General features: G+C 51.5%; 1 pseudogene; it reads left to right on the forward strand.

Annotated features, from left to right (window-relative positions):
• The first annotated feature begins 21,461 nt into the window (after nt 1-21,461).
• Nucleotides 21,462-21,580, forward strand: LOC148454479 (5S ribosomal RNA; annotated as a pseudogene).
• The last annotated feature ends 5,738 nt before the right edge of the window (nt 21,581-27,318 follow it).

Consider the following 27,318-nt stretch of genomic DNA (forward strand, 5'->3'; position numbering starts at 1 on the left):
GGGTCTATTTACTAAGCAGTGTTAGGAGACAGAGTGACAAGTGATAGGTCTGTGATAAGGTGCCAGCCAATCAGCTCCCAACTGTCATTTTTCAAACACAGCCTGTGAGATGACAGTTGGGAGCTGATTGGCTGGCACCTTATAACAGACTTATCATTTTGCACTCTTAGGGGTATTCAATATGGGTGTTTTTTGCGTTAATATCACTGATTTTACTTTTACACCGTATTCAATATCAAAGACTTATCGCATTTTTGAAAAGTCAAAGTTAAAAAACGGGGATAAGTTTTCACCATTGAATAGGTGTCGAAAAAAAGTGCAGAATTTGGGTTTAGGGGTGCAGGCTTAAAAAAAATAGCCTGCACCCTTCAGAATGACCCTTTAAAATGATCTGTGACCAAAAAAAAAAAAAAAAAAATCGGGACACCACAAAAAAAGCACTTTGAATTTGGGGGCCAAAAAAAAAAAAATGTTGGGGAACAAAGTTAAAAAATAGCGAACTTGACTCTGGGGGGGTCCCCAAGTATGCCCCAGGTGTTTTTTTCATTGCAGCTCAATGCGCAAATGGGTTTTTCACGATTTTTTCAAGTATGTTTAGCAACTTTAAAATATGCTGACCCCTATTTTCAAGTACCCCAAATTTGCTGGGCATAGTTATTTTTCGCAAAAAAAAATTCTAAATGCTCTTCTGCACCACTTTCTTCAAAGTCGCATTTATGCACTGACCGTGGCTATTAGAAACCCCGACTTCCTTCAGGAGTTAAAAATGAGGGTACCCATAGTGATCCCCCATGTCTAGACATCATTAGGGGGTCCCTAGAATATTTCCCAAAAATTCCCGTTTTTGTTAACCTGTTAAAAAAATGTGTAAAAATGTAGAAAAAAAATGACATAAGGTCCCCCCCCCCCCCCCAATAGCCAAACCAGCCCCAGGCTAGCCAGCCAGTGGTGGTTTCTAACAATACGGGGAACAAAATGTGTAGGGTTCCACCGTATTATAGAAACCAACACCAGTCTGTAGGGACTAGTGCTGGTTTTAAATATAGGGGTCACAAACGACGTGGGGTACCCCCTATATTTAAGACCAGCACCAGACCCAACAGACCGGGGTGCAATGCCACAGCCCGGAGACCCAATCACCGGGGCTCCAGGTCCAAAGCATTACACCCCAAGTCGGTCAGCGCAAGCCGGTGATCTCGGGGGAGTCGGGGACCCCCCCAAAAAGGGTCCCCCCTCTCCCGAGCACCACAGGCTTACGCTGAAGCCTGGGGCTCATCCCTATACCCCTGGAGCGGTGGGTATGGGGGTAATAGGGGGGCCAAATAATGTAAGACTATTGTACTTTACAGTGGAACTACAAGTGCCAGCATGCCTGCCATTTTGCACTTGTGGAACTACAAGTGCCAGCAGACATGCGGCACCTGTAATTTCACTGTAAAATAAATAGTTAAAAAAAGACAAAACACACACACACCGTGCCCAGTATAAGCTTATTACATACACCTACCCATTCACACATACTTACCTATACCAGAAGTTTCTGTCCCCTTCTCCACGTAGAGATCCATGCAGGGCCGGACTGGCATATGCCAGAAGGGCCGATGGTCAGGTGGGCCGCTCTGTTCTGCACGCTCGCATGTATTGTATGTTATAGAAAATGTCTTTCCCAAAATGGCCGCCGCCTGAGGAAAGACAATTGTTTTCCATTCACAACTGTATATGTTCACTGTCCATATTCTGCCAGCAGACACTAGAGGGCCAGCGGTACCTCTAGTAACAGAGGTCTGACACGCCCCCTACAGAGGATTCCCATCGTCTGTGCTGCTGGTATACAGGAAATGTTCCTGCTACAGCAGCCTGCTGACAGTGGCCATATCAGGCCCCGCCCCCAGACCGAGGCCCCGCCCCCTGGCTTTGTGTGAAGAGCTAGGAGTGCGGAGGAGGAGCAGCAGCGCTGGTGCAGGAGCAGGGGAGGAGCCCCAATGCCACAGCTGCATGTCCTGCCTCTGAGGAGGAGAGGAGAGAGGGCACTGCCAACAAGTCAGGTAAGTGAGGGCATTTTATCTACCCGACCGCTTTATATGTGCAGGGAGCTCTGCTCTCCGGCAGTTATATATATATATAATCACTGTATCTCCACCTCAGTGTCCCACCCTCACCCTCCCTGTAACCCCCAATCAGTGCCCCCACCCTCACCCTCCCTGTAATCCCCAATCAGTGTCCCCACCCTCACCCTCCCTGTAACCCCCAATCAGTGTCCCACCCTCACCCTCCCTGTAACCCCCAATCAGTGTCCCACCCTCACCCTCCCTGTAACCCCCAATCAGTGTCCCACCCTCACCCTCCCTGTAATCCCCAATCAGTGTCCCACCCTCACCCTCCCTGTAACCCCCAAGCAGTGTCCCCACCCTCCCTGTAACCCCCAAGCAGTGTCCCCACCCTCCCTGTATCTCCCTCTCAGGGTCCCACCCTCACCCTCCCTGTAACCCCCAATCAGTGTCCTCACCCTCCCTGTAACCCCCAATCAGTGTCCCCCTCACCCTCCCTGTAACCCCCAATCAGAGTCCCCGTCCTCAGCCTCCCTGTAACACCCTTCAGTTTCCCTGTCCTCAGCCTCCCAGTAACACCCCTCAGTGTCCCCGTCCTCAGCCTCCCAGTGACTTCCCTCAGAGTCCCCGTCCTCAGCCTCCCTGTAACCCCCTCAGTGTCCCCGTCCTCAGCCTCCCAGTGACTTCCCTCAGTGTCCCCGTCCTCAGCCTCCCTGTAACCCCCTCAGTGTCCCCGTCCACAGCCTCCCTGTAACCTCCCTCTGTGTCCCCTTCCTCAGCCTCCCTGTAACTTCCCTCAGTGTCCCCGTCCTCACCCTCCATATAACCCCCAAGCAGTGTCCCCACCCTCACCCTCCATGTAACCCCCAATCAGTGTCCCCACCCTCACCCTCCCTGTAATCCCCAGTGTCCCCACCCTCACCCTCCCTGTAATCCCCAATCAGTGTCCCCACTCTCACCCTCCCTGTAACCCCCAATCAGTGTCCCCACCCTCACCCTCCCTGTAACCCCCAATCAGTCCCCACCCTCACCCTCCCTGTAACCCCCAATCAGTGTCCCACCCTCACCCTCCCTGTAACCCCCAATCAGTGTCCCCACCCTCACCCTCCCTGTAACCCCCAATCAGTGTCCCCACCATCACCCTCCTTGTAATCCCCAATCAGTGTCCCCACCCTCACCCTCCCTGTAACCCCCCTCAGTGTCCCCACCCTCACCCTCCCTGTAACCCCCAATCAGTGTCCCCACCATCACCCTCCCTGTAACCCTCAATCAGTGTCCCCACCCTCACCCTCCCTGTAACCCCCAATCAGTGTCCCCACACTCACCCTCCCTGTAACCCCCAATCAGTGTCCCCACCATCGCCCTCCCTGTAACCCCCAATCAGTGTCCCCACCCTCACCCTCCCTGTAACCCCCAATCAGTGTCCCCACCCTCACCCTCCCTGTAACCCCCAATCAGTGTCCCCACCCTCACCCTCCCTGTAACCCCCAATCAGTGTCCCCACCCTCACCCTCCCTGTAATCCCCAATCAGTGTCCCCACACTCACCCTCCCTGTAACCCCCAAACAGTGTCCCCACCCTCACCCTCCCTGTAACCCCCAATCAGTATCCCCACCCTCACCCTCCCTGTAATCCCCAATCAGTGTCCCCACACTCACCCTCCCTGTAACCCCCAATCAGTGTCCCCACCCTCACCCTCCATGTAACCCCCAAGCAGTGTCCCCACACTCACCCTCCCTGTAACCCCCAATCAGAGTCCCCGTCCTCAGCCTCCCTGTAACACCCTTCAGTGTCCCCGTCCTCAGCCTCCCAGTAACACCCCTCAGTTTCCCCGTCCTCAGCCTCCCTGTAACACCCTTCAGTTTCCCTGTCCTCAGCCTCCCAGTAACACCCCTCAGTGTCCCCGTCCTCAGCCTCCCAGTGACTTCCCTCATAGTCCCCGTCCTCAGCCTCCCTGTAACCCCCTCAGTGTCCCCATCCTCAAGCCTCCCAGTGACTTCCCTCAGTGTCCCCGTCCTCAGCCTCCCTGTAACCCCCTCAGTGTCCCCGTCCACAGCCTCCCTGTAACCTCCCTCTGTGTCCCCTTCCTCAGCCTCCCTGTAACTTCCCTCAGTGTCCCCGTCCTCACCCTCCATATAACCCCCAAGCAGTGTCCCCACCCTCACCCTCCATGTAATCCCCAATCAGTGTCCCCACCCTCACCCTCCCTGTAACCCCCCTCAGTGTCCCCACCCTCACCCTCCCTGTAACCCCCAATCAGTGTCCCCACCATCACCCTCCCTGTAACCCTCAATCAGTGTCCCCACCCTCACCCTCCCTGTAACCCCCAATCAGTGTCCCCACACTCACCCTCCCTGTAACCCCCAATCAGTGTCCCCCTCCTCAGCCTCCTTGTAACCCCCAGTGTCTCCACTCGCACATCCCTGTAATCCCCAATCAGTGTCGTCACCCTCCCTGTGACCCCCCTCAGTGTCCTTGTCCTCAGCCTCCCTGTAACCCCCCCTTAGTGTCTACATCCTCAGCCTCCCTGTAATCCCCAGTGTCCCCCCCCTCATCCTCCCTGTGACCCCCCTCATCTTCCCTGTGACCCCCCTCAGTGTCCTCCCAGTGTCCCCCCCCTCATCCTCCCTGTGACCCCCCTCATCTTCCCTGTAACCCCCCTCAGTGTCCTCATCCTCAGCCTCCCTTTAACCCCCCTCAGTGTCCCCGTCCTCAGCCTCCCTTTAACCTCCCTCAGTGTCCCCATCCTCAGCCTCTCTGTAACCCCCCTCAGTGTCCCTGCCCCCACCCTCCCTGTAAAGCAGCGTACACACTGGGCGATTGTAATCGTACAATTGTTAATTTTCCAGTGCAGTGGGATAATGGACCTCATTCAGAGGCGGTCGGGGGGAGGACTACTACTGAGGGCACTGCATCGTGGGAGGACTACTACTGAGGGCACTGCATCGGGGGAGGACTACTACTGGGGGCACTGCATCGGGGGAGGACTACTACTGGGGGCACTGCATCGGGGGGGAACTACTACTGGGGGCACTGCATCGGGGGGAACCACTGCTGGGGGGGACCTCTACTGGGGACTACTACTGGCGTCACTGCTTCGGCGGGGACCACTACTGGGGACACTACTCGGGGGACCTCTACTGGGGGCACTGCATAGGGGGGTCTACTACTGGGGCCACTATAAAAAGGGCACTGCTGGGGGAATTGAATAGGGCGGGACTACTACTGGGGACACTGCATAGGGGGTACCACTACTGAGGAAACTGTATAAGGGGCACTACTGGGGGCCTGCATAAGAGGAACCACTATTGGGGGCACTGCATAGGGGGGACTGTATAAGGGGCACTGCAATAAAGGTGCATATGAAATGGAAAGGAATGATCAGAGTGACGAGAAAGGGGTGAGTGTCATGTTGAGTGACCGCACCCCTTGTGTCCATGCCCATTTTTTGGCATGTACACATAGGTGGGGTGGGGGCTCCATTTTTCAATTTGCCCATGGCTCCAAATACCCTAGTTACACCACTGGTGCCTAACCCTAAACCCCCTTTCCCGCACCCTAAACTTAATGCTCCCGGGTGGATGCCTAACCCTTACCCCCCCCCCCCAAACCCTAAACCTAACCCTCCCAGGGGGTGCCTAACTCTAACCTCATCCCCCAGGTGGTGCCTAACCCCACCTTCCCACAGCGTAATCCTAACCCTCCCCGGGGGATGCCTAACCCTAATTTCCCTCACAGTGGTCCCTAAACCTAACCCCTCATCCCTGGGCTAATGCTGATACTTACCCATATCCTTCGTTCCAAATCCCTGCGGTTGGGATAATGGCGTCTGCATTTTGCTGGGTATATTGGCAGCTGGTGGCCCATCCATATAAATATAAATGGCATGAGAAACCTTATTTGAAAATGTATGTAGCTGTAGGGGTCATTATGCCTTATAATGGGTTGGGTATGAAATCCTCACAGCCAGAATCCTGACACCCATAGGAATGCATGGTAAGTATTTTCCCATCCCCTACCCTAACACTCCCACCCCGGTGCCTAACCCTAACCTCCCCCCTAGTGCCTAAACTTAATCTCTCCCTCCCCGTACCCTAAACCTAACACTTCCTCCCCGGTGCCTAACCCCAACCCTCCCCCTAATGCCTAACCCCACTACCTAACCCTAACCTCCCCTAACACCCCAATACTTACCTTTGGGATGTCAACAGTCGGGATACTGGTGCCGGGATCCTGACCTGTCAGGATTTCAGCTCCAGTATTTAGACCATCGACATCCCAGGGAATAATACTAATGATCCCATTTGAATGTATATATCTGGGTTTTTTTTGTTATATAACAGCTTCATAATGGGGATAAGGTGCAATCAGGGAAATTACTAGACTCTTCAGGGAGACAGGGAGACTGCTGCTATTTCAGGAAGTCTCCCCGACAATTAGGGAGAGTTGGCAAGTATGGCTAGTTTAGAACAAACAGGGTGGGTGCCGCACAGAACCTATTCATATTATAAGTCAATAATTACAGACCAACCATATATTATCTCAGTACTTATATTGTATCATGACTCTTTGTTGGTGGTGCTCCCAAAGCCCAGGAAATGACATATACCAAAAACAAAGTAAACAAGACGGGCTTGTCATTGGGGCGCTCTTTACATTCACATATATAAAAAAATTACTTTTAAAAATGTTCCTTAAAATTCTGTAGATCTCCTTGGAAAAACAAAATTGAGTGGATGTAGATAGTCAGATCACTACAGTATAGCAATAAATTCACAAATAACGTATTTCTATATCTTACTGATTATGTAGAAAAATGGCTATCAGTAACCCTGCGATTCCCAGACTCTAAAGTATTATCATGTGAACAATATGCTGTGTTATTCACTTTGTCCCAATCCACCTCTTATCTACCTACAGCACCTGGTATTCCTAGGCGGTCACCCATCCAAGTACTGACCAGGCCCAATGCTGTATGGCTTCCAAGATCAGACGAGATTGGGCATGGCTGACGGTTCTAATCCAGACAGCAGCAGCCCGACAGAGGAGGAAATCCTGATCGTCCAAGGTAAGTATAAACTAACCTAATTTTTCCCCCTAACCCTCCCTTAGGGGTGCCTAACCCCACCCCACCCCCCCAAGTGCCTAACCCTAATTCCCCCTGTAAGTGCCTACACCTAACCCCCCCTTCCCCGCGCTCGGCGCCCGGCTTACCTTCGATCGGGGTTGCGTGGCATCGGTCTCCCAGCGTATGTAAAATGAAAGGCCTCGGGGTCTCGACGCCTGTCATTTAACCCTTGCCGGGATTAGACAGTCGGATTCCATCCGTCGGCTTCCCTATCCAGTATGGTATGGCTGTAGGTCTGATATTATTCTGAGAGAGCCTGGATGCCCTGGTGTATACACAGCAACATATCTGTAGGACTATCTCACATGAGTCCGCTTTGTTCAGAATAATACAAAATCAAAAAAAGTATAGCACAAGCACTTTATTTGTGTGGAAATAAATCTTAGTGCTTATGCTTAGGTCAAGTATCACGTATGTGAGATATGAAATCTGTACAGTGCAAGGTTACATTTTATACCTGTGTTTCTGCATCTTGCAGCAATCAACATTTATTCATTTACATAGACACCCATCTTTCCATGCCCTGACAGACTAAGGGCCTGATTCAGACCCGGACGCAATGCTGCGCTCGCTCACATTCAGCGATTTGTCGCAAACTGCACATGCGTATAAGTAGCAGTGCGCAAACCGGTCAGTGCGATGGGAAAGTGCTCGCCCGTAGCCTGCAGACGGGCCGCTACTTTGAGTGACAGATAGTGCCGTTTGTGGGTGGTAACGAGAGAAGGTGCTTGTGAACAGGGGAGTGGAGGTGCGAACGCAGACGTGTCTGACCGTCAGAACGGCGTTTAATGGGCGTGCATAATTAGCAAAGTAGCGTCATTACACACGTGACTGGGTGTATTTTAGACTGAACTGCTCGCAATGTTGCGGTGGGGAAAGGCTACCACAAGCGCTGCAAGCAGCTCCGATGGCTCTCGATGTTCCCGATTAATCCTACAACTGCCGGAGATGACGTGTGTTGAGAGTGGCAAAGGGGCGTCTTTATACAGGTGCGAGCGCATAATGCCGCCGCCCGCTAATACTTAGTGGGCATCTACACGCAACGCAGTGCGAGCGCACCATTTTAATATCCGGACCCTTTTTGCTGGCGGGCAATCGCAAATTGCGTCCGGGTCTGAATCAGGCCCAAAGTCACGAGTTTGTTGATCTGTTACTATATCATGTGGGTGTTAAAAGTCCAATATTATGACCCCCTATATGCTGTATGTGTTGTGTTTTTCTCCCCTCTTAGAGTGGGGTGTTCTAGTGAATGTCAAGGATATAACATTTATCCTGAAAATAGGTGCAAATAAACCTCCACATCACATATATGCTCTTACAGAGTAACTAATGACAGGCATTTATACACCAATGAATATAATGCAATCCATTTCTTTAAGGTCACATTCAGCATGGAGTAATAAAGCTCTCCACACTTTTGAAGCAGAATAAATAGGTTTAGAAAGAGGGAGGGTATAACCATGGTACATCCATACAGCACAAAACGGGATGAGTGTTTTAACTACCAAATATTAAAACCACATGAGTTTCCACAGTGTTGTGGAGCTGGGTGCCCGCCTTCACATTGAATCAAGTTGCAGACACTCACAGCATTAGTCTGCCTACGACAGTACACACATGCGTTTCAACCTCGACAGCTGCACTGACACGGTGGTCAGTCAGCTGTAATACATACGGTATCCGGGTTACATGATCTGGAGTCTGATCCGTACACTGACCAGATCTCCGTTGATATGTGGTGTGGGGGGTGCGCGTTTCGCCTCTAAGGTGGCTTGTTCACCTCTCCATAGCCGTATTGCACACGGGTGACTCCTTTTAAGCTGAGTTACAAATGATTAGTGGGCGTGTCACCTGACGTCATTAGGCTGGCTATAGGCTACTGTCAGGTAGAGTTCCGCCTCTGGATTTGTCATTGCAGTCCGTCAGAATGACATGGATTAGAAGCCCAATAAACTCATTAGGAAGAAAACGGTTTGATCGTTCTGATTGTTATAAAATTGTTACAAAAAAATAAATATCAACCGATAAATTTGAAACAAAATGAAGCACAAAAAAGCGTTTGTCTCCCTAAAGGACCACAGGAATGTGTCCAAGACTGTGTTCTCAGGAAAACACACCGGCAAATCTCAGCTAGATCATGCCTAATATAGAAACACAGGCTTTACACAATAAGCCAGGAAATACTGAAAACCTGGCCCAGATTCCAGAAAAAAAAAAGTTTTATTTATTTTATTAACAAATTATAAGTTCAGAATGAAAGTGGTTTCTTATAAAGTAAAAGATATTGCCCTAAAAATAATAAAAAGTTAATGTAGCAGCCAGGGAAATCCTAAAAACTTTAGTAAAGACCCTGGCCACAATAAAACTTTAAAATTGAGAGAGATCACTTCGATCTGTCCCTGGATAATGATTAGGTGTCCTGGTTAGAAGTGCATATGATACACTAATGGTAAATGCCCTAGAAATAACAAAGTGGCAGCCAAAGAAATCCTGAAAACCTGGCCCATAATAGAAGAACACTGGACATATTAAAACTTCAAAGATTGAAAAATACCACTTTGGTCTATCTCCTTCTGTGATTCAGTGGCCTAATTATAAGTACATACAATAAAGTGGTCCCTGTAATATATAGAGATTATGTATTCAAACCAGTGCTGGAAGTGTGCCGGTATGAAATGGTATGTCATACCGGCACTTCACTTTGGCACCCGGCGCTGGGACTGTTACTGCCCCAGCGCAAGTTAACAAGCGGCTGCGCCTGCGCTGCCTGTTGACTCTTGGTTCCGGCCATGAGCCAATCATGGCTCGCGGACCGGTGGCCAATCAGCAACAGCGGCAGTGGCATATTGAATTTGGCGCCGGCCGCAAGTGAATTAGGGTCAGCATATTGAATTTGGCGCCGGCCATAAGCCAATCAGGTGCGGCTACGTGGCCGTCCCTAATTGGCTGGAGCTAAATTCAGTATGCTGCACCGACGAGTGAGGAGAAGAGGCGGGAGCAGCGTTGGTCAGCAGCGCGGCACTGCTGTGTGCTGGAAGATGACATGGAGGTGAGCTGGTAGCTGTGGTGTGAGGGCAGGTGAGCGGGTAGCTGTAATGGGAGGGCAGGGTAGCTGTAATGGGAGGGTATGGAAGCTGTAAAGGGAGGTCAGGGGAGCTGTAATGGGAGGTCAGGGGAGCTGTAATGGGAGGTATGAGGGCAGGTGAGCTGGGAGCTGTGCTGTGAGGTGGGAGGGCAGGTGAGCTGGGAGCTGTGCTGTGAGGTGGGAGGGCAGGTGAGCTGGGAGCTGTGCTGTGAGGTGGGAGGGCAGGTAAGCTGGGACCTGTGAGCTGTGCTGTGAGGTGGGAGGGCTGTGAGCTGTGCTGTGAGGTGTGAGGGTGGGTGAGCTGGGAGCTGTGCTTTGAACTGGGAGGGCAGGTGAGCTGTACTGGGAGGGCTGGAGAGCTGGGAGTTGAGGTTTGAGGGCTGGTGAGCTGTGAGCTGGGAGCTGTGATGGGAGCTGGGAGCTGTGATGGGAGCTGGGAGCTGTGTTGTGAGCTGGGAGCTGTGATGTGAGCTGGAAGGTGTGAGGACGGGTGAGCTGGGAGGTGTGAGGGCAGGTGAGCTGGGAGCTGTGAGGGCAGGTGAGCTGGGAGCTGTGATGTGAGCTGGGAGGTGTGAGGGCAGGAGAGCTGGGAGCTGTGATGTGAGCTGGGAGGTGTGAGGGCTGGTGAGCTGGGAGCTGTGATGTGAGCTGGGAGGTGTGAGGACGGGTGAGCTGGGAGGTGTGAGGGCTGGTGAGCTGGGAGCTGTGATGGGAGCTGGGAGCTGTGATGGGAGCTGGGAGGTGTGATGTGAGCTGGGAGCTGTGATGTGAGCTGGGAGCTGTGATGTGAGCTGGAAGGTGTGAGGACGGGTGAGCTGGGAGGTGTGAGGGCAGGTGAGCTGGGAGCTGTGAGGGCAGGTGAGCTGGGAGCTGTGATGTGAGCTGGGAGGTGTGAGGGCAGGTGAGCTGGGAGCTGATGTGAGCTGGGAGGTGTGAGGACGGGTGAGCGGGGAGGTGTGAGGGCAGGTGAGCTGGGAGCTGTGAGGGCAGGTGAGCTGGGAGCTGTGCTTTGAACTGGGAGGGCAGGTGAGCTGTACTGGGAGGGCTGGTGAGCTGGGAGTTGAGGTGTGAGGGCAGGTGAGCTGTACTGGGAAGGCTGGTGAGCTGGGAGGTGTGATGTGAGCTGGGAGCTGTGATGTGAGCTGGAAGGTGTGAGGGCGGGTGAGCTGGGAGCTGTGAGGGCAGGTGAGCTGGGAGCTGTGATGTGAGCTGGAAGGTGTGAGGGCGGGTGAGCTGGGAGGTGTGAGGGCAGGTGAGCTGGGAGCTGTGATGTGAGCTGGAAGGTGTGTGGGCGGGTGAGCTGGGAGGTGTGAGGGCAGGTGAGCTGGGAGCTGTGAGGGCAGGTGAGCTGGGAGCTCTGATGGGAGCTGTGATGTGAGCTGGGAGCTGTGATGGGAGCTGGGAGCTGTGATGGGAGCTGGGAGGTGTGAGGGCAGGTGAGCTGGGAGCTGTGATGTGAGCTGGGAGGTGTGATGTGAGCTGGAAGGTGTGAGGGCAGGTGAGCTGGGAGCTGTGATGGGAGCTGGGAGCTGTGAGGGCAGGTGAGCTGGGAGCTGTGATGTGATCTGGGAGCTGTGATGTGAGCTGGGAGGTGTGAGGGCAGGTGAGCTGGGAGCTGTGATGTGAGCTGGGAGCTGTGATGGGAGCTGGGAGCTGTGATGGGAGCTGGGAGGTGTGAGGGCAGGTGAGCTGGGAGCTGTGATGGGAGCTGGAAGGTGAGGACGGGTGAGCTGGGAGGTGTGAGGGCAGGTGAGCTGGGAGCTGTGATGGCAGGTGAGCTGGGAGCTGTGATGTGAGCTGGGAGGTGTGAGGGCAGGTGAGCTGGGAGCTGTGATGTGAGCTGGGAGGTGTGAGGACGGGTGAGCTGGGAGGTGTGAGGGCTGGGAGCTGTGAGGGCAGGTGAGCTGGGAGCTGTGCTTTGAACTGGGAGGGCAGGTGAGCTGTACTGGGAGGGCTGGTGAGCTGGGAGTTGAGGTGTGAGGGCAGGTGAGCTGTACTGGGAGGGCTGGTGAGCTGTGAGCTGGGAGGTGTGATGTGAGCTGGGAGCTGTGGTGGGAGGTGTGAGGGCAGGTGAGCTGGGAGCTGTGATGTGAGCTGGGAGGTGTGAGGGCAGGTGAGCTGGGAGCTGTGCTTTGAACTGGGAGGGCAGGTGAGCTGTACTGGGAGGTGTGCTGTGAGCTGGGAGGTGTGAGGGCAGGTGAGCGGGGAGCTGTCATGTGAGCTGGGAGCTGTGATGTGAGCTGGGAGCTGAGGTGTGAGGGCAGGTGAGCTGGGAGCTGTGATGTGAGCTGGGAGGTGTGAGGGCAGGTGAGCTGGGAGCTGTGATGTGAGCTGGGAGCTGTGATGGGAGCTGGGAGCTGTGATGGGAGCTGTGATGGGAGCTGTGATGGGAGCTGGGAGCTGTGATGGGAGCTGGGAGCTATGATGTGAGCTGGGAGCTGTGATGTGAGCTGGGAGCTGTGATGGGAGCTGGGATGTGTGATGGGAGCTGTGATGTGAGCTTGGAGGTGTGATGGGAGCTGTGATGGGAGCTGTGATGTGAGCTGGGAGCTGTGATGGGAGCTGGGAGCTGTGATGTGAGCTGGGAGCTGTGATGGGAGCTGGGAGGTGTGACGGCAGGTGAGCTGGGAGCTGTGATGTGAGCTGGGAGCTGTGATGTGAGCTGGGAGCTGTGATGTGAGCTGGGAGGTGTGAGGGCAGATGTGCTGGGAGCTGTGATGTGAGCTGGGAGCTGTGAGGGCAGATGAGCTGGGAGCTGTGATGTGAGCTGGGAGCTGTGATGGGAGCTGGGAGCTGTGATGTGAGCTGGGAGGTGTGATGTGAGCTGGGAACTGTGATGGGAGCTGGGAGGTGTGAGGGCAGATGAGCTGGGAGCTGTGATGTGAGCTGGGAGCTGTGATGGGAGCTGGGAGCTGTGATGGGAGCTGGGAGATGTAATGTGAGCTGTGATGGGAGCTGGGAGCTGTGATGGGAGCTGGGAGGTGTGAGGGCAGATGAGCTGGGAGCTGTGATGGGAGCTGGGAGGTGTGATGGGAGCTGTGAGCTGTGATGGGAGGTGTGAGGGCAGATGAGCTGGGAGCTGTGATGGGAGCTGGGAGTTGTGATGGGAGCTGTGAGCTGTGATGGGAGCTGTAATGTGAGCTGGGAGCTGTGATGTGAGCTGGGAGCTGTGATGGGAGCTGGGAGCTGTGATGCGAGCTGTGATGGGAGCTGGGAGCTGTGATGGGAGCTGGGAGGTGTGATGGGAGCTGTGAGCTGTGATGGGAGCTGGGAGCTGTGATGGGAGCTTGGAGCTGTGATGGGAGCTGGGAGCTGTGATGGGAGCTGGGAGCTGTGATGTGAGCTGGGAGCTGTGATGGGAGCTGTGATGTGAGCTGGGAGCTGTGATGGGAGCTGGGAGCTGTGATGGGAGCTGTGATGTGAGCTGGGAGCTGTGATGTGAGCTGGGAGGTGTGATGGGAGCTGGGATCTGTGATGGGAGCTGGGAGCTGTGATGGGAGCTGGGAGCTGAGGTGTGGGGGCAGGTGTGCTGTGAGGGGAGGAAGTGGAAGTATGGAATTATAAGGGGGGCTCAGGACTGTGCCTGGGAGCTGTGATGGGAGATGGGAGCTGTGATGGGAGCTGTGATGGGAGCTGGGACCTGTGATGGGAGCTGGGAGCTGTGATGGGAGCTGGGAGCTATGATGGGAGCTGGGAGCTGTGATGGGAGCTGGGAGCTCTGATGTGAGCTGGGAGCTGTGATGGGAGCTGTGATGTGAGCTGGGAGCTCTGATGTGAGCTGGGAGCTGTGATGGGAGCTGGGAGCTATGATGGGAGCTGGGAGCTGTGATGGGAGCTGTGATGTGAACTAGGAGCTGTGATGTGTGCTGGGAGCTGTGATGGGAGCTGGGAGCTGTGATGTGAGCTGGGAGCTATGATGGGAGCTGTGATGTGAGCTGGGAGCTGTGATGGGAGCTGTAATGTGAGCTGGGAGCTGTGATGGGAGCTGGGAGCTGTGATGGGAGCTGTGATGTGAGCTGGGAGCTGTGATGGGAGCTGGGAGCTGTGATGGGAGCTGGGAGCTGAGGTGTGGGGGCAGGTGAGCTGTGAGGGGAGGAAGTGGAGGTATGGAATTATAAGGGGGGCTCAGGATTGTGCCTGGGAGCTGTGATGGGAGCTGGGAGCTGTGATGGGAGCTGGGAGCTGTGATGTGAGCTGGGAGCTGTGATGGGAGCTGGGAGCTATGATGGGAGCTGGGAGCTGTGATGGGAGCTGGGAGCTATTATGGGAGCTGGAATCTGTGATGGGAGCTGTGATGTGAGCTGGGAGCTCTGATGTGAGCTGGGAGCTGTGATGGGAGCTGGGAGCTATGATGGGAGCTGTGATGGGAGATGTGATGTGAGCTGGGAGCTGTGATGGGAGCTGTGATGTGAGCTGGGAGCTGTGATGGGAGCTGTGAGCTATGATGGGAGCTGGGAGCTGTGATGGGAGCTGTGATGTGAGCTGGGAGCTGTGATGTGAGCTGGGAGCTGTGATGGGAGCTGGGAGCTGTGATGGGAGCTGGGAGCTGTGATGTGAGCTCGGAGCTGTGATGGGAGCTGGGAGCTGTGATGGGAGCTGTGATGTGAGCTGGGAGCTGTGATGGGAGCTGTGATGGGAGCTGTGATGTGAGCTGGGAGCTGTGATGGGAGCTGGGAGCTGAGGTGTGGGGGCAGGTGAGCTGTGAGGGGAGGAAGTGGAGGTATGGAATTATAAGGGGGGCTCAGGATTGTGCCTGGGAGCTGTGATGGGAGCTGGGAGCTGTGATGTGAGCTGGGAGCTGTGATGTGAGCTGGGAGCTGTGATGGGAGCTGTGAGCTATGATGGGAGCTGGGAGCTGATGGGAGCTGGGAGCTATTATGGGAGCTGGGAGCTGTGATGGGAGCTGGGAGCTCTGATGTGAGCTGGGAGCTGTGATGGGAGCTGGGAGCTATGATGGGAGCTGTGATGTGAGCTGGGAGCTGTGATGGGAGCTGTGATGTGAGATGGGAGCTGTGATGGGAGCTGGGAGCTGTGATGGGAGCTGGGAGCTGTAATGTGAGCTGGGAGCTGTGATGGGAGCTGGGAGCTGTGATGGGAGCTGGGAGCTGTAATGTGAGCTGGGAGCTGTGATGGGAGCTGGGAGCTGTGATGGGAGCTGTGATGGGAGCTGGGAGCTGTGATGTGAGCTGGGAGCTGTGATGGGAGCTGTGAGCTGTGATGGGAGCTGGGAGGTGTGATGGGAGCTGGGAGCTGTGATGTGAGCTGGGAGCTGTGATGGGAGCTGTGATGTGAGCTGGGAGCTGTGATGTGAGCTGGGAGCTGTGATGGGAGCTGTGATGTGAGTTGGGAGCTGTGATGGGAGCTGTGATGTGAGCTGGGAGCTGTGATGTGAGCTGGGAGCTGTGATGGGAGCTGTGATGTGAGCTGGGAGCTGTGATGTGAGCTGGGAGCTATGATGGGAGCTGGGAGCTGTGATGGGAGCTGGGAGCTGTGATGGGAGCTGGGAGCTATGATGGGAGCTGGGAGCTGTGATGGGAGCTGTGATGTGAGCTGGGAGCTGTGATGGGAGCTGGGAGCTGTGAGCTGTGATGTGAGCTGGGAGCTGTGATGGGAGCTGGGAGCTGTGATGGGAGCTGGGAGCTGTAATGGGAGCTGTGATGTGAGCTGGGAGCTGTGATGGGAGTTGGGAGCTGTGATGTGAGCTCGGAGCTGTGATGTGAGCTGGGAGCTGTGATGGGAGCTGGGAGCTATGATGGGAGCTGGGAGCTGTGATGGGAGCTGGGAGCTATTATGGGAGCTGGGAGCTGGGAGCTGTGATGGGAGCTGTGATGTGAGCTGGGAGCTCTGCTGTGAGCTGGGAGCTGTGATGGGAGCTGGGAGCTATGATGGGAGCTGTGATGGGAGCTGTGATGTGAGCTGGGAGCTGGGAGCTGTGATGTGAGCTGGGAGCTGTGATGGGAGGTGAGAGCTGTGATGTGAGCTGGTAGCTGTGATGGGAGCTGGGAGCTGTAATGTGAGCTGGGAGCTGTGATGGGAGGTGGGAGCTGTGATGGGAGCTGTGATGTGAGCTGGGAGCTGTGATGGGAGCTGGGAGCTGTGATGGGAGCTGGGAGCTGTAATGTGAGCTGGGAGCTGTGATGGGAGCTGTGATGGGAGCTGTGATGGGAGCTGGGAGCTGTGATGGGAGCTGTGATGGGAGCTGGGAGCTGTGATGTGAGCTGGGAGGTGTGATGGGAGCTGTGATGTGAGCTGGGAGCTGTGATGTGAGCTGGGAGCTGTGATGGGAGCTGTGATGTGAGCTGGGAGCTGTGATGGGAGCTGGGAGCTGTGATGGGAGCTGTGATGTGAGTTGGGAGCTGTGATGGGAGCTGTGATGTGAGCTGGGAGCTGTGATGTGAGCTGGGAGCTGTGATGGGAGCTGGGAGCTATGATGGGAGCTGTGATGGGAGCTGTGATGTGAGCTGGGAGCTGTGATGGGAGCTGGGAGCTGTGATTGGAGCTGTGATGGGAGCTGGGAGCTGTGATGTGAGCTGGGAGCTGTGATGGGAGCTGTGAGCTGTGATGGGAGCTGGGAGGTGTGATGGGAGCTGGGAGCTGTGATGTGAGCTGGGAGCTGTGATGGGAGCTGTGATGTGAGCTGGGAGCTGTGATGTGAGCTGGGAGCTGTGATGGGAGCTGTGATGTGAGTTGGGAGCTGTGATGGGAGCTGTGATGTGAGCTGGGAGCTGTGATGTGAGCTGGGAGCTGTGATGGGAGCTGTGATGTGAGCTGGGAGCTGTGATGTGAGCTGGGAGCTATGATGGGAGCTGGGAGCTGTGATGGGAGCTGGGAGCTGTGATGGGAGCTGGGAGCTATGATGGGAGCTGGGAGCTGTGATGGGAGCTGTGATGTGAGCTGGGAGCTGTGATGGGAGCTGGGAGCTGTGATGGGAGCTGGGAGCTGTGATGTGAGCTGGGAGCTGTGATGGGAGCTGGGAGCTGTAATGGGAGCTGGGAGCTGTGATGGGAGCTGGGAGCTGTAATGGGAGCTGTGATGTGAGCTGGGAGCTGTGATGGGAGTTGGGAGCTGTGATGTGAGCTCGGAGCTGTGATGTGAGCTGGGAGCTGTGATGGGAGCTGGGAGCTATGATGGGAGCTGGGAGCTGTGATGGGAGCTGGGAGCTATTATGGGAGCTGGGAGCTGTGATGGGAGCTGTGATGTGAGCTGGGAGCTCTGCTGTGAGCTGGGAGCTGTGATGGGAGCTGGGAGCTATGATGGGAGCTGTGATGGGAGCTGTGATGTGAGCTGGGAGCTGTGATGGGAGCTGGGAGCTGTGATGTGAGCTGGGAGCTGTGATGGGAGGTGAGAGCTGTGATGTGAGCTGGTAGCTGTGATGGGAGCTGGGAGCTGTAATGTGAGCTGGGAGCTGTGATGGGAGGTGGGAGCTGTGATGGGAGCTGTGATGTGAGCTGGGAGCTGTGATGGGAGCTGGGAGCTGTGATGGGAGCTGGGAGCTGTAATGTGAGCTGGGAGCTGTGATGGGAGCTGTGATGGGAGCTGGGAGCTGTGATGGGAGCTGTGATGGGAGCTGGGAGCTGTGATGTGAGCTGGGAGGTGTGATGGGAGCTGTGATGTGAGCTGGGAGCTGTGATGTGAGCTGGGAGCTGTGATGGGAGCTGTGATGTGAGCTGGGAGCTGTGATGGGAGCTGGGAGCTGTGATGGGAGCTGTGATGTGAGTTGGGAGCTGTGATGGGAGCTGTGATGTGAGCTGGGAGCTGTGATGTGAGCTGGGAGCTGTGATGGGAGCTGGGAGCTATGATGGGAGCTGTGATGGGAGCTGTGATGTGAGCTGGGAGCTGTGATGGGAGCTGTGATGTGAGCTGGGAGCTGTGATGGGAGCTGGGAGCTGTGATGTGAGCTGGGAGCTGTGATGGGAGCTGTAATGTGAGCTGGGAGCTGTGATGGGAGCTGGGAGCTGTGATGGGAGCTGGGAGCTGTGATGGGAGCTGGGAGATGTAATGTGAGCTGGGAGCTGTGATGGGAGCTGGGAGCTGTGATGGGAGCTGTGATGGGAGCTGGGAGCTGTGATGTGAGCTGGGAGCTGTGATGGGAGCTGTGATGGGAGCTGGGAGCTGTGATGTGAGCTGGGAGGTGTGATGGGAGCTGGGAGCTGTGATGTGAGCTGGGAGCTGTGATGTGAGCTGGGAGCTGTGATGGGAGCTGTGATGTGAGCTGGGAGCTGTGATGTGAGCTGGGAGCTGTGATGGGAGCTGTGATGTGAGTTGGGAGCTGTGATGGGAGCTGTGATGTGAGCTGGGAGCTGTGATGGGAGCTGTGATGTGAGCTGGGAGCTGTGATGGGAGCTGTGATGGGAGCTGGGAGCTGTGATGGGAGCTGTGATGTGAGCTGGGAGCTGTGATGGGAGCTGGGAGCTATGATGGGAGCTGGGAGCTGTGATGGGAGCTGTGATGTGAGCTGGGAGCTGTGATGGGAGCTGGGAGCTGTGATGGGAGCTGGGAGCTGTAATGGGAGCTGGGAGCTGTGATGTGAGCTGGGAGCTGTGATGGGAGCTGGGAGCTGTGATGTGAGCTGGGAGCTGTGATGTGAGCTGGGAGCTGTGATGGGAGCTGGGAGCTATGATGGGAGCTGTGATGGGAGCTGGGAGCTATTATGGGAGCTGGGAGCTGTGATGTGAGCTGGGAGCTCTGATGTGAGCTGGGAGCTGTGATGGGAGCTGGGAGCTATGATGGGAGCTGTGATGGGAGCTGTGATGTGAGCTGGGAGCTGTGATGTAAGCTGTGATGTGAGCTGGGAGCTGTGATGGGAGCTGGGAGCTGTGATGTGAGCTGGGAGCTGTGATGGGAGCTGGGAGCTGTAATGTGAGCTGGGAGCTGTGATGGGAGCTGGGAGTTGTGATGGGAGCTGGGAGCTGTGATAGGAGCTGTGATGTGAGCTGGGAGCTGTGATGGGAGCTGGGAGCTGTGATGGGAGCTGGGAGCTGTGATGGGAGCTGGGAGCTGTAATGTGAGCTGGGAGCTGTGATGGGAGCTGGGAGCTGTGATGGGAGCTGTGATGGGAGCTTGGAGCTGTGATGTGAGCTGGGAGCTGTGATGGGAGCTGTGATGGGAGCTGGGAGCTGTGATGTGAGCTGGGAGGTGTGATGGGAGCTGGGAGCTGTGATGTGAGCTGGGAGCTGTGATGTGAGCTGGGAGCTGTGATGGGAGCTGTGATGTGAGCTGGGAGCTGTGATGTGAGTTGGGAGCTGTGATGGGAGCTGTGATGTGAGCTGGGAGCTGTGATGTGAGCTGGGAGCTGTGATGGGAGCTGTGATGTGAGCTGGGAGCTGTGATGTGAGCTGGGAGCTATGATGGGAGCTGGGAGCTGTGATGGGAGCTGGGAGCTGTGATGGGAGCTGTGATGTGAGCTGGGAGCTGTGATGGGAGCTGGGAGCTATGATGGGAGCTGGGAGCTGTGATGGGAGCAGGGAGCTGTGATGGGAGCTGGGAGCTGTGATGTGAGCTGGGAGCTGTGATGTGAGCTGGGAGCTGTGATGGGAGCTGGGAGCTGTAATGGGAGCTGGGAGCTGTGATGGGAGCTGGGAGCTGTAATGGGAGCTGGGAGCTGTGATGGGAGCTGTGATGTGAGCTGGGAGCTGTGATGGGAGCTGTGATGGGAGCTGTGATGGGAGCTGGGAGCTGTGATGGGAGCTGGGAGCTGTGATGGGAGATGGGAGCTGTGATGGGAGCTGTGATGGGAGCTGGGAGCTGTGATGTGAGCTCGGAGCTGTGATGGGAGCTGTGATGTGAGCTGGGAGCTGTGATGGGAGCTGGGAGCTGTGATGGGAGCTGTGATGGGAGCTGGGAGCTGTGATGTGAGCTGGGAGCTGTGATGGGAGCTGTGATGTGAGCTGGGAGCTGTGATGGGAGCTGGGAGCTGTGATGGGAGCTGGGAGCTGAGGTGTGGGGGCAGGTGAGCTGTGAGGGGAGGAAGTGGAGGTATGGAATTATAAGGGGGGCTCAGGATTGTGCCTGCCTAAGTAAAGCCCCCCTGATATTTCCATACCCCCGCTTCAAAATTTCCACTTTGACCACTGATTCAAACTATACATTATCCCAAACAAGTGATAACAGCAAATATGTGAAGGATAATCATTTGAAAAGAAGATTTCCCTCCTAAATATAAAAAGTATTCATAAAGTATAATTAATGAAAGGTTCTCCTCTGTGAAGAAAAATAACAATTGCTTAGACTGCCAATAGTGTCATTAACCAGTGACAGAATGTAGCTAGAAATACCATAGGATTCAAGGAGATCCTGAAAGCCTGGCCCATATCTAAGAGAAACAATGTACATATTAAAACTTCAGAATTGGGAGGAATCAATTTGATATGTCCCCTTCTGATAACCATGAGTACAAACACATACAATATTATAGTTCATATCATAAAATATAGATATTACATAATTGGGCTGTGTTCCCGTAAAGTGATATCACCTAACATGTGAAATAATGGTCCTAGACAAGGGGTATCGTCCTCCATTGTACTAGTAAAGTATAGAAGGTGTTCCCAGAATAATCATAAGTGATACTCTATAGAGAAAAATGACAGATACTATGATTATATACAGTGGCGTATCTATAATGGGTGCAGTGTGTGCGGGGCACACAGGCCCCCGGGTCCAGGGGGGCCCCGTACAGCAACCACACTGCACTCATATTTTGTTTAAACTTACCTGTCCGAGGTCCCGCGTCGGGTGTCACTGCTGCGCAGAACACCAGAAAGATGGTTGCCGCGGCCATTTTTTCCGGTGTTCTGCGTATGCACAGTAGACTCCCGGCAAACTCTAGTGCCCGAAGTCTACTAATGCTCCAGTGGCTGGCCAGCCGCGTCAGTCGCCTGCCAGCCACCAGGGAGAGAGGAGGGGGCCCCGCACGTGGAGTGCACACGGGGCCCCTCCTCTCTTAAAACGCCCCTGATTATATATAATGTCAAATATCAGTGACAAAGTGTAACTGGAAATTACCCTGTAAATTATATCAAAATGATACAATTAAGATAAGTCCCACATATGATAGTCACAAAAATGTGACAAGTAAGCACTAAGATTTATTTCCACACAAATAAAGTATGCTTGTGCTATACTTATTTTCATTTTGTATTATTCAAACATATTGCTGTGTATACACCAGGGCATCCAGACTCTCTCAGAATAATATCAGACCTACAGCCATACCATACTGGATATGCCCAATCTCGTCTGATCCTGGAAGCCATACAGTATTGGGCCTGGTCAGTACTTGGATGGGTGACCGCCTAGGAATACCAGGTGCTGTAGGTAGTCTTAGATAAGCGGTGGATTGGGACAAAGTGAATAACACAGCATATTGTTCACATGATAATACTTTACAGTCTGGGAATGGCAGGGATACTGATAGCCATTTTTCTACATAATCAGTAAGATATATAAATACGTTATTTTTGAATTTATTGGTATACTGTAGGAATCTGACTGACTATCTATAAATGTTGTTCAATATTTTCGCCACATCCACTCAATTTTGTTTTTCCAAGGAGATCTGCAGAATTTTAAGGAAAATTATTCAAAGTTATTTTTTATACTGTATATTTGAATTTAAAGAGTGCCCCAACAACAAGCCCTTCTTGTTTACTTTGTTTTAAGTATGGCTAGTTATAAGGCCCTTCCTAAATTTCACAAGCTATGTGACAGATGGGCTGTTTCTCCTTTGGATCTTCATAGACCTGTTGGAGATCCTCCCGTGTAATCTATAATCTCCCTTGTACAGGTGTTTCTTTCCTATGCCCTTTTACTCTCCTTTCATTTGCTAAGAAAGTACATAAATAGCGCTATGATAAAAGATAGAAGATGATACCCGGTATTAAAAAGTTATTTACCAAATACTTTTAATAAAAAATAATAATACGCTTATATAAAAAAAGAATGACATTAAAACAATTCTGAAACGAGCAAATGCCTAACCCACATAATGCCCGCACAATTGTGCCTGTTCCTATTTATACTTTTGGATGTATATTAACACCAATTAGGTAGACAATGAATACCACTTTCATTTGGAGAGACACATTTATATATATATATATATATTCACCAGTTTCCTTCACCGATAGAGTAGTCTTCCTTTGTGAGTGTAGTCCATATATAACATTTAGGAATCCTCAAAGTAAATTTTGTAAAGTCACTTGTGGGTTGGCTGTGTCAGCTGATGCGTTTCGCTGCCTTGGTGTGGCAACTTTTTCATAGACCACCTTTGGACAAGCTGCCACACTAAGACAGCGAAACGCGTCGGTGACCCAGCCTACCCACAAGTGACTTTACAAAATTGTCACCCTTACCTGCAAAAGCCTGAAACAGCTTGCCGGATACACCACAAAGACTTACAGTGCCCCTGGGACTATGTTCATCTGCCTGGTTTTGGACCCATACACCGTTCACTTTGAGGATTCCTAAATGTTATATATGGACTACACGCCTAAAGGAACTCCTCTATCGGTGAAGGAAACTGGTTAATATACTGTACATCAACTGGACAGTCCCTGTGTCTCTCCAAATGAGAGTGGTGGTCATTGTCTACCTAATTGGTGTTAATATACATCCAGAAGTATAAATAGGAACAGGCACAATTGTGCGGGCATTATGTGGGTTAGGCATTTGCTCGTTTCAGAATTGTTTTAATGTCATTCTTTTTTATACGTGTATTATTATTTTTTATTAAAAGTATTTGGTAAATTACCTTTTAAATACCATGTATCATTTATGTACCTCCTAATCATTTATGTGGTAAGGGTTTGACGACCACATTTTATTCTTAGCTGCTAGGAATAATAGCATATCCCAACGCCAGTAAATAATCTTCTTGGTATTGAATATTTACATCCTTTCATTTGGTTGTCTCCCTTTACCTCCATGTCCGAGTTGTTTATATGCTATATCTGTGATTCCAGGCTTAGATTATTAATGATATTCCTTTGTCCGCATATTTTGTTATTTAATTATGTGCTTTTTACTGGCAATGCTCACGTCTTTTGTAATTTTATATGTATTTTCTCTTTGTTCTGTTTATAACATGTAGAAAAATTTCCTATAAAAAAACTAAATGACTCAAAAAGGAGAGAGAGATGCAGGTGATCAGACACAAAGGAGAGCATCTAAAATGAAACTCCTACTATCAAAATCCCTAAAGTTTCTGGGGGTAGGAACAGGGCCAGTGCTAGGGTGTTCAGCAGTGTCTTGCAAACTATAAATTTGCAACCCCCCCCCACGCATACTTTTTACAAAGGGACAGTGTGTGCCTGAGGTGCACATTGCAAAACAGGGGTGTGGTGTGACAAGAGAGGGCCCTAGCCACACAATAGTACCCCCAATTCCAATTATGCCACACAGTTGCACAATCTTATGGTAACAATATCTTAGCGGATGCCCGGCAAATAGAGAAGGCAGCACCTCTCCAGCCCAGCACTTCCCTGCTGCGCAAGGCCAGCTGACCACCCCGTAAATTTGGAGTAGAGTGTTTTCAAATTTCAGACCCCCACTTCTAAATTTTTACTTTATATATGCAGTATATATATATATATATTATAAAAAATTGGCCGCACTCACCAGACTTGTTAGAAGCAATAGTGTTTACTCACAGCATATTAACAGGGTACATGTGCAGGGTCTACGTTTCAGTCCATAACAAGACCTTTATCAAGACCAATGCTCAGCAGTCAAAGTCACAAACCAGACTGACCATCCAAGCAGGACTATTCGTACCATACCATGACCACTCCCACCTAATTGATTAACAATTACCAGCCCAACACAATTAGTGTTAGGACCCACACTGAAGGGCAACTTGATCGCAGTAAGGATACTGAATTTAAACCTCTATGCGCTCCTACCTATACCTTCTAAAAGCCTGCCTATACCTTCTAATATTGACGCTATTTGCGCACGCAGTCATACAGTAAAATAAAGACTTTAGACCTTGAAAATGTGTTTCCAAAGCACAAAGTATTATTCAAGTAAAGTACAGTCAGTTACACGCTGTGATCTACGTACAATTTAGCGCAAAGAATTATACAGACCCAAGATATAGTTATACATACGCACGCTCTCTGGACCAGATACAGGCATCAGCAAGAAACCTCTGTCAATCAGCAATCAGCAAGAAGACTCCAGAAGGGGGTCACAACACACATATTTATACCCTTACAGAAATAGACAACACAATAGAGAGGTTTGTTGCTGATCCCATTGGTTCTCCATCACGGTGCTTCTGTTACAGGATATTTAACAGGTTGATTCAAATAGACACAGATCAGCCTCCGACAGCCTATTGTCTCCTCTATTCTCCCTGTATGCAAATCTAAGCTGTTAGTTTCACAAAATACATTTTGGTGCTTTATATCTCTACGGTCCATAAGTTGAGAATGCATGTTGCGATCTTCACACCGATGATACCGGAAAGCTGATGAGAAAGTGCAGATCAGTATAACATCAAACACGGCTTACTTATCATGTATTAAACCTTAGATACCAAATAGCCTTTATTTCACAGCATTTGTAATATATGGATAAAACTTGAATCTTATACTTTAAAGCTATGGAAGCTTTTATGTGAGTGTGCATTGTGTAAGTATTAGGGGTTTGGGAAAAGACGCTAGTTAGGTTTATCTGATTTGGGGCAGATGTGCACGCATGCAGCTAATAAACAGCGTTCGCATGCAGGATATTGTGCATTCGCTAATGTGCATCATGTTAACAGCGCAACTATGCGTAATGTGCAGTGTTCATGCATGTGTTCTATTTATGATGGATTATATATATATATATATATATACATATATCATTCCTTACTAACATATTTAACTGCAATGCAATGTGTTATTAGTAATGAGATTCACTCTCATACAGGGTGGAGACCCCCATCTGTGTGCTGGTGCCAAACTGTCTGATAGTGAGTTTAAAAGAGCAGATTTCTTACCATTGTTCATTCAGTCAAATTGAAGTGTCTGGGCCATATTACAATTGTCACAGCTACACCTGTCCACATGTGGGGTCTCTCCCTTTACATGCAAAAACACACACAGTTCCTGGTGTATTGTCTTGTCTATTTACTTTTCTCAGGAGGCTGTTTTTCTAGTTGTTTTGGTATTTCTCTATGCAAGGTTGTCCCCAGAATGGGCCTGTCATGGCTTCTAAAGGATTATCAAAAACATTGCCATCTGTACTTAAATGGCATCGTACCGATCCTAAATTCAAGAAGGTGCACGATAAACCACCATTGCTCAGCGTACAGAGAGGACGTAACCTCAAAGACCTGTTATTAAGACCTGATATAAAACCAACCCCAGCTTCTGACACTGGATGGCTGCTTTAAATGCTTGAGTTGCATAACATACAGGTCGCTGATCACAGGGAAATATTTTTGTCATCCCCACTAGGATCCCCTTGAGGCACATTCTAACATGCTTGCTGGACCATGTAGTCTACTTTTTGGTGTGTCCCTGTGGTTTGATGTATGTCGGTAAGACGGTGAGGACATTCAGGGATAGGATGAACCAACATAGATAATCCATACGTTTAGGCATTTGCTAGTAATAAAACGGACAAGCCCGTAGTGGCTCATTTCTTACAAAGGAAACATCAATTATCCACCCTTAGATATAGGATTATAGACTGGATCCCTCCTCCCGCCAGGGGAGGTAATCATGGTGCACATCTCCTAAAAAGGGAGGCTAACTGGATACACTTTTTGGACACCTTGTCGCCCAAAGTACTAAATGAACAGAACTCTTTCAGTATTTCTCTTTAAGGGATGTCTACTCTAACCTGTTGGTTCATCCATTGAATATTTTTTTTGTCAGCCGTTTGATCTTTATTTTTATTTGTATACATTTTTTCACGATATAGGTGTTTCTTTAATTTTTGAACATGATTGGCTTATATTTGAGTATCTATACTGTATATGAAGTGTTTGTATAATATAATATTCTGCTTTTGTGATACCTATGTGGTGGGACTATGGGTGCGATACCGTGAACACCTACATTGAATTTTAGTATGGTTTATTATTTTAGCTGCCAGCACCGAAATTTAGATTGATGGTTGGATATATTAATTTAGTACCAACATAGTGTGCCTTTAAAGACTTTTGATTACATAGTCACTGCTATCACATGATCGGGGGCGTGGATGTTGTGCGCTCCATGTAGGTTGGAATGCAGGTGAATGCACAGCGCTGGATCCGATAATGCTGCTTCAATATTGGCTGATCGGCACCCCGGGACTGAAACTTCCAGCTATGCGTTCCACTAGTATGGAGTGCTTGTGGGGTTTAGTCCATGGTGCGGATATTGGTGATCATTTAGCTCTGCGTAACGTGTTTTTGTACATTTGGCATATGCTCTGCCACTGATAATGGAGTCTATTCGGATGCATAATGATATATGCTAAAGTCACTGCCAAAGGCTTACTGCGATCAGCTGAGCAGTATTTCCGGGTATGCGGAACGCTGACATACATTGTCTGCAGCACGGTATTCTGTGGTAAGCAACGCTGCCTATACCATCTCTTTGTAATGATGACATGCTGCACTGTTATATGGATTCACTGCTGCTGTTTCTATGCACACACTTGATGAGGTTACTGATACCTTTTACACCAGAGCTAAAACCCGTGTTATTGCAGGGTTAACCCGGGTAGCTCCTTGGTGTAAAAGGGAACAGGGTTGGATTCCTGGGTTGAGTGACCCAACATTTCCAACCTAGGGAATTGCCGGGTTTAACACAGAATAACCCGTGAAACCCCTTTGTAAATTACGCTTTCCGGGTCACAATAACCTGGAGCGTGCCGCATGCTGGCCGATTGGCCGGCTTCAGTGTAGCTTGGAGATGAAGTCATCTCCAAGCGTCCACTTCCACACAGGAAGAGCCGGGTCACTGCAGACCCAGCTCTGGTGTGAACGGTGCCGACTCAGGAAAATCCTGGGTCGGTGTCGGCTAAATTCTGGGTATGATCCGGTTTGGAACCCTGTTCCAACCTCCAGTTCAAAC

Source organism: Taudactylus pleione, unplaced genomic scaffold (assembly GCF_031769625.1).
Source record: "Taudactylus pleione unplaced genomic scaffold, aTauple2 ptg000990l, whole genome shotgun sequence".
Lineage (NCBI taxonomy): Eukaryota > Metazoa > Chordata > Amphibia > Anura > Myobatrachidae > Taudactylus > Taudactylus pleione.